This window comes from Lepeophtheirus salmonis, chromosome 5 (genome assembly GCF_016086655.4).
Source record: "Lepeophtheirus salmonis chromosome 5, UVic_Lsal_1.4, whole genome shotgun sequence".
Taxonomy (NCBI): Eukaryota; Metazoa; Arthropoda; class Copepoda; order Siphonostomatoida; family Caligidae; genus Lepeophtheirus; species Lepeophtheirus salmonis.
In genome coordinates this window covers 28,635,096-28,642,943 of record NC_052135.2, presented here as the reverse complement: position 1 = coordinate 28,642,943, position 7,848 = coordinate 28,635,096, and the positions used below count along the sequence as shown (strand labels likewise).

Sequence of the window (7,848 nt, the reverse complement as noted above, 5' to 3'; positions counted from 1 at the left end):
ACAAATTTGCTATACTAATATGGAAGATAACTCCCCAACAAATCTTGAGTGTTACTTTGCTTTTTTCATGAGTAAATTTACACCTAGTTACTTAATACTCTCCTCAAGATTGAAAGAATAATGATAACAGCTTGAGAAAAATAAAAAAAATATTTTTCAAGTTGTCAACAACAACAAACCTCGAATACTAAAAAGTGCTTCGGATTTACAACCCTAAATATATTTACTCCTTTTTTTCCCCATTACAATGTGACGCGCTGAGCTTTAGCTATATACTCCTGTTGCTAAACTTAATTTAAAGACACGTTCATTATTTTTATCAAGGTATATGGAATAGAACAATTTTTGATTTGTTGTTGAGAGGAGTAGCTTACGTGTGACGTAGTTGGATCATAGTTGGAAATATTTTACAAAATTAAATGTCATAAATTTAAAAAGAATGGATGTCCACACGTTTCCTCTTCAAAAAATCTTCCAGAATTTCTTACTCGTAAAATGGATTCTTGTAAAAGAAGTGCTGTGATTTGTGCTGTGGCTACTGCTTTTCCTCTCACATTGATTCAGATCAGGAATGTTCTTACCATCGATTTCAAGGCTGAACTAATGCTGAACTATGGAAGGGGTTCGAGCAACAAGCTTCGGAAAAGCTTAAATCCTGAAACGTTTCCCGCCCTTCACATAGTTCCCGAGAATCCTGTAAAAATAATCGAGGCTGATACATCCAAAATTAGAAGAAAAGAAAGGAATACCTTCAAATTCAAATCGAGTAAATACAACTTGTTAATTGTAATTATGTATAATTTTCTAGGCTCTTATCCAGAAATACAAATAAGATGCTTCATAAATTAATCAATAACATCCGCAAAGAAAACTTGGATTCAAGTCTTGATAAGGATCATTCTGAAGAATCCCCTTTACCTGAGGCTATGGAAGTTGAACATTCATAAGAATAAATACAGAAAAATGTGCTAATTCAGGCTAATATTGAGGGGATGAATATCTTAATTTCAGGAAAGAGAAGAAAAAATTGCTTTTGAAAATAAGTAGGCTTCAAAAAAGAGTTATTTCTCTTCAAAAGAAAAATCTGTACAAGAAGATATCAAAGAGAAAGGAATCACAAGCCTTAAAATATAAGTTACAACAGCGATTTTCATCAAGCCAAGTCAATGTGTTATTGAAAAGCAAGATGAATGCAAGGCAAAAAAAAAGTGGACTGAAGAAGACATTCAAAGCTCTCTGATTTTGAGGTCAATGGCAGGAGGAAATATATATAGTTATCTTTAGATGAAATTTCCCTCCCTGTACCAGCTTTATCAACTTTGAGAAAATGGATTTCAAAATTTAAATCTGCCCCTGGGATTGAACATACACTTTTAGATATTTGAGGGAAAAAATGAATAGTAAGCGCATCTAAAATTAAATTACAATTGCAGTATTGGCATAAATATTTATAAGTAAATATTTTAAATTGTTTTTCTCTTCCAGAATTTTCTCTAAAGAATGATCAGTTTAAAGATCTTGGAGTGCTGTCTTTTGATGATATGGATTTAAAAAGTAGTTACGATTTCTCACTTTTCTATGATCAAGTCCATACAAGAAAAATGGGGGACTGCGTACCACATTAGGAATCACTGAGGATTCTCCGTATTTTTGGAATCCATCGGACACATGAAAGAAGATTTACGTCTTTCATGGTGTGCCTCACCTAATCAAACTCCTGAGAAACCATATATTGAATAAAGGGTACCAGTTACCTGATGGACCCCAAATCACAAATAATGATTTTATAGAATTGACAGCAAGAGATTGTGAAGAGCTAAAAATCGCACATAAGAACAAGGATATCCATCTGGAATGGGATGGTAGTCAAAGATAGTGTGTTTTTCTGGCCACACAATTGTTAAGTCATACAACAGCCTCAGTATTTTTAATACCTTTTTCTAGCAAAGAAGTCCCAAGCTTAGTTTATTAAAATGGTAGATTCCTGGTTTGATGTCTTCAATAGTAGGAAACCCATTGATGGTAAAACAAATTCTTTGGATTTGGTATCCATTTGGATGAACAAAAAGAGGTCCTCAAAAAGATGAAGGAACCTATAAAGAATATCCGGGGAATTGGTAAAGAAAAATCCCTTTTTCCTTTCCAGAATGAAATTTTGATTTCCATATCACCTTTGGAAAAAATATTCGAAGATTTGAGGGAATCATCTGGAATAAAATACATCCTTACTTTGCAGTTGAATCAGGCATGCCTTGAAAACTTTTTCTCGTCTTTGAGGGCTCTCGGAGTCTCCAATGATCATCCAACTAGTGTTGATTGTATAAATCGATTTTGATTAGTTATCCTTGGCCAAGCTGATAGGATCCATATTGTATCATCAGCAGCTCAAATTGAAGATAAATAAAACGATAATTTCCTTGGCTGTTTAATTAAGGACTTGGAAAAAGAAGTGAATGAGCAAAAAATGGATTAGGAAGAATATGATGATACTTTACTATTAGCAGCTGAATTAGCCTTCCATCCTAATTTAAAACACAAAGTATCAACAGATTCTTCCTTTTCTGCCTTGGACTGTGGTATTCAAACAATTCGAGGCCTTCTTTGAGGCTTATCATGGACCAAAAATTTCAAATCTACCTAAAGTTATTGAGTCATTAATATCTCTTCTCCAAGTGTCAGCTCCAAATTTCCCTCAGGATGTCGTAATAAAATATGCTCGATTAAGAACCTTTATTAGAATTAAGGAACTAAATAATAGTCTAAATGTGCAAAAAAACAAAGAAATTGGCCGAAAATTAAACAAATTATCACATTTTTTAACATAACTTTTTAAAAATTATATTAAATTTCTTATAATTGGTTAATCACAAATTTACCATATGTTAAACTTTTTTATGCAGATGATTTTTAATATTTAATAAAAATAAACATTTAATCTTTTTATTATAAAATTATATAATAAATTAGACAAACCACCCCCTACAAACACTGATAATCATGATCTAACTACGTCATAGCGTCAAATTACTTGACACACCTTTAGTGTTCAAAAAGCATAATACTCTATGACCCTGATTTTTATTTTTTAAATATACTCGCCTTTTTTCATATGTATATATGACGCTCTGAGTTATAGATCGTTGTTAAAAATTATGCCCGGACACTTTGCCGAAAGCCACTTTACAAGATGCCGTTTTAATGAACGGAAACTTTGCCTAAAAAAGTAATAAATATACTCGATGCTGCAATACTTTGTAAGTATTATTTCTATTTATGCTTCTCCAATTTTAAAATATAAAATGTTTAATTATTTGTCTCGAATTGTAATCATTAAGTGTTTATTAATCAATAATTGATTAATTCATTTCATAATGAGGATCTTTCAACAACTATCTCGAACAGCTATTAGAACCGTTTTAACAAAAATCATAACAACCGCCCAATAATTAAATGAAATTAGAAAGGAAAAAAAAATGTTTAAAGAGCAGGAGTTTGAAATGAATCAATTATAAATTAACTAGCTAAGAATTAGCCAGCGTTGCTCGGGCTATGGAAATCACATTAAAAATGCTCAAATTAATTAAGAAAATTAAAAAAGTATTCAGAAAATACTTCTATATAGATAATAATAATTAAAATATAAATGTTCCGTTGTTGTCAAAAAAAATCCTGATACTTCTAATTGTCTTGGATTCTTCACACTATATCAATCGGGTTAAGTAAGATAATCCACAAAGTCTCATAATAGGAAGTCCAACATATATGCATCTAAAAAATTGCATTTATAAGAAGTTAATTTTTTTTTTATTACAAAAAATTCCCAAATCGAAATTCGCGAAGATAATTGCAAAAAAAAGTGCTAATTTTGCAAAAATTATATAATAAAATATTCCGGAAATTAAAAATACGTTATTAGAAAGTTAGAGTCAAAACATTTATGTCCAAAATGTATTGTTTTGTAGCTTTTATTTTAAAAAAAGGGAAAATTAAAGTTTGATGAAAAAAAAGTCACAAAATATGAAAAATTATTCAAAAAATGGTAGATATTTAAGATTGACCGCAATTTTTATTTCATAAATTTATATGCAAACCAATCTCCAGAGAAATTTTTACAAACTTTATTCTATTTATTAATCCCATTTTCATTCGAAGTTCACTTTTTTGGACTTGAAATAAATGAAATTGCAATTTTCGCAGATTTCTATTTTGCCCGTAACTTTTTTGATTTTGAATTAATTTAGAAAACGTAGTTATTCGTATAGTTTTTTTGAAACGCCAATCCTTGTTTGATTAGTAACTCAAGCCCCTATCTAGTCTCCTTGAGCTGTAAAAAATAGTTTTTGTATTTTGGGTATAGGATTAGCCCACCTTATATGACGTCGCCCCAAAAAAATCGACGCCCCCGTCTTAGCCTTAGATGATTGCGATTCGTTGCAAATAGTTGAACATTTTATATTTTTGAAATTGGAGTAACATGAATGGGAGTGATAAGTACAAAGTATTGTAGCATAAATCCTTATCAAATATATTTATAATTTTTTCGGAAGTATGTCCTAGAACCGTTAACAATGAACCTTCATCAGATAATCAATCAAAAAAAAACAACTGACAATCTTTGTTTCATCAATACAGATAAATTAATGAATGGGAAGTACTGCCAATACGTAGCTACTTAATTTCGTCTTTTTTTTTCCTTTTCCAAGTGATTGACTCAAGTCGAACCTTTAATGATTCGCCTCAACACAAAACTGAAGCTAGAACCTAAATAAAATCAAATGAAGGTATCTTTCCATGTCACTTATTGGTGTCTTTTTTTTAATTAGTCTTACTAAGCCGTGTAAATTGATGGAGAATAAATGAAATTTACCTAATGGTACATCCGACAACAAACAATGACCTCATAGATGTTGAGGAAATCCCACAAGGTTAATATTATATGGTCATTCATAAAATAATAACGGGGAACATCTATAAAAGCTCCTGACCTTGAACATTATTTTTAAAGAAATAAATAAATGGCTGTGCCATTGAAATCATGAATGAAAGGTCAACCCTATAATCTATTTATGTATGTAGAGACATGAGTCATCAACTTTCTTTTGCGCTTTGATTATTATGGTTGGCCAATGGTATACCAAACCGTGTAAAAATAAAGAATTTGTTGAGTTAGGTTTGATATTATTATCTATGTTAAATGTAATAATAAGTATTCAACATTTTCATTTAAAGAGTATGCATATTTTCAAGTAAATGCGTGGCTTTACAGTCACAAAAATGATAAATATACAAAAAATACAAAGGTTTAAACCCTGTTGCTCGAACCAAGGAGGGAGAAAGAAATTAAATTGAAAATGGTCAAAATTAATTGAGAAAATCAAAAAATTATTCAGAAAATACTTCTACATAGATACTAATAATTATAATATAAATGTTCCGTTGTTCTCGAAAAAGATCCTGATAATTCTAATTGTCTTGGATTCTTCACAATATATAAATCTGGTTAAGAAAGGTATCCAAAAGTCTCATCATAGCAACCCCCCACCACCCAAAAAAAAAATACTCTTATTATTGGCTAACCTTAGTTTATCACTATGATTTTTTAAAAAAATATATTGTGTTATAAACTTCAAATAACATACCACCATATATGCATAAAAATATTGTAGAGATGAGAAGTTCATTTTTTATTTACTTCAAAAAATTTCTAAATCGAAATTTGCGAAAAAAATTACGAAAAACTTTTTTTCACTAATTTTGAAAAAAAAAAAAATTATATAGCATTTATTGCAATTCGAAGGAGAAGTATAAGCCTACCAATATTTTTTCATGCTTGCAAAAACAAAAAAATTATGAAGAATAATGTTGGTGTAAAAATATATCTCGATAAGTGCTTTATTTTTGCAAATACTACAAAAAATATGTTATAAAATGCTCCGGAAATTCAAAATACTTTATTTTATAATTGCAGTTAAAAATTTTAATTCCAAAATGTACTGTTTTATAGCATTTATTTAAAATTGATGTTTGATGAAAATATCAGAGAAAAAAGAGAAAAATATTGAAGAAAGTTGAAAAATTATTCAGAAAATGACAGATAATTTAGTTAAATATCAATTTTTATCAATCAAATTAATTTGCAAACGAATTTCTAGACAAATTTCTACAAACTTTATTTAACTTATTAATCCAATATTTCATTGGAAGGTCATTTTTTTGCACCTGAAAAAACCCGAAATTCCAATTTTCACCGATTCCTTTTTTGCTTATAACTTTTTTGATTTTGAATAAGTTTAGAAAATGTATTTATTCCGTATAGTTGTTTTTTGAAACGCCAATCCCTTTTTAATTTAAAATTGACCCCCCTATTTGTGTTTGATTTAAGATTATTTTCCTTGCATATGGTCTTAAAATAGATTTATATATATGTTGTGTTGCAACGTCTGTAAGAGTTGTAAACTCTATAAGTACATTGTAAAGGTTCCAATTTTCTTCGTTTTAAAATGCATAAATAATAATTTATAATTAAAACATTGTTCATTCTAATTACTAAATATACATTGATACTATCATTTGATTTTGATCTATTAAAACTATCCAGTAGTAATTTATAACTGTGGACATTTCAACTTTATAATGTGCCAAAGAATACATACGTATATCTGAGAAAATTTGTATAATATATCAATCATCCATTTAAAATTATTCATCTCCTTTTTGGTTGCAACTTGCATACAAATATACCTATATTGCAATTGAAAGGACGTTCTTTGTTGTTATTATATTATGTAATGTTTTATACAATTTATCATATGTATATATAAAATAGAGTTTGTGTTTCTGTCCTTTATGGGTGACAAGACCGTTGAACATAGCAAGGTAAAATCTTGCATAGGTGTCTCTTTTGAACCTGGTCAACCTAAGACGGGGTCCCGATTTTCGGGGGTGGGGTCATATAAGAGGGGCTTATTCTAAACCCAAAATAAATAAAAAAGTTTATTGAAGCTCAAATAGACAAGATACAGGGATTTAGTTATAAATTTAAAAGTATCTGGCGTCTCACAAAATAGCTAAATTTAAATTTATTCATAATCAAAAAAGTTAGGGGCAAAAAGAAAAAGGTGAAAATTACGTTTTTTTTAGGTACAAAAAAATGGATTTTTAATAAAATAAGTTCGTTTGCATATAAATTTTACATATAAAAATCTCTCATTTTATTTCATAACTTTTGCAATATTTTTAAAAACAACCAGTTGTCGATGGTTATTTTTTCGACGACATTCTTTTCTATAACGTTTTTGTTTTTGCAAGTACGATAAATTATTGGTAGGTTTGTGTTTCTCTTTAAAATGTCAATCATTGAGTTTTAATCCTTTTTTTCTATTTTCTTTGCAAATTTCGATTTGGCAATTTTTTGAATAAATTAAGAAATTGACTTCTCATTAAGCCCATTTTTTTATGTATATATGTTGGTATGTTATTTGAATTTTATAAAACAATATTTTTTTAAATTCATAATAATATATATTTTATAATGTTTTCCCACGGGGAAGGGGTCTAAACATTAAGAAAAAATAATATTGACCAAACTGAGTACTGATTAGTTAAATTTCTATATTCACTCAAAAAGGACAGAAAAAAAACAACTATTAAAAGAAGAGTTAATGTATCAAAGAGGAGAAACCACATTTTTGGCTCGAATACAAAACTAATCATATGTAACACCGAGTCAAGGAATTAACTTTCACTTAATATGACAGTTATTTTTGAGATCGGGCTGTCTCCAAACTAAGTTTTTTAAAAGATTTGGTCATGCTGAAAATAGTTTTTTTTTTTAATTATTATTTTTTT

At 29.0% G+C, this 7,848-nt stretch overlaps 1 long non-coding RNA gene across 1 annotated transcript; it reads left to right on the top strand.

The window, feature by feature from the left end:
- Positions 1 to 1,165: 1,165 nt before the first annotated feature.
- Positions 1,166 to 3,310, top strand: LOC121118203 (uncharacterized). The gene is made up of 2 exons (XR_005864367.2): positions 1,166 to 1,400; positions 1,486 to 3,310. It is a non-coding gene; the product is annotated as an uncharacterized lncRNA (long non-coding RNA).
- Positions 3,311 to 7,848: the final 4,538 nt, after the last annotated feature.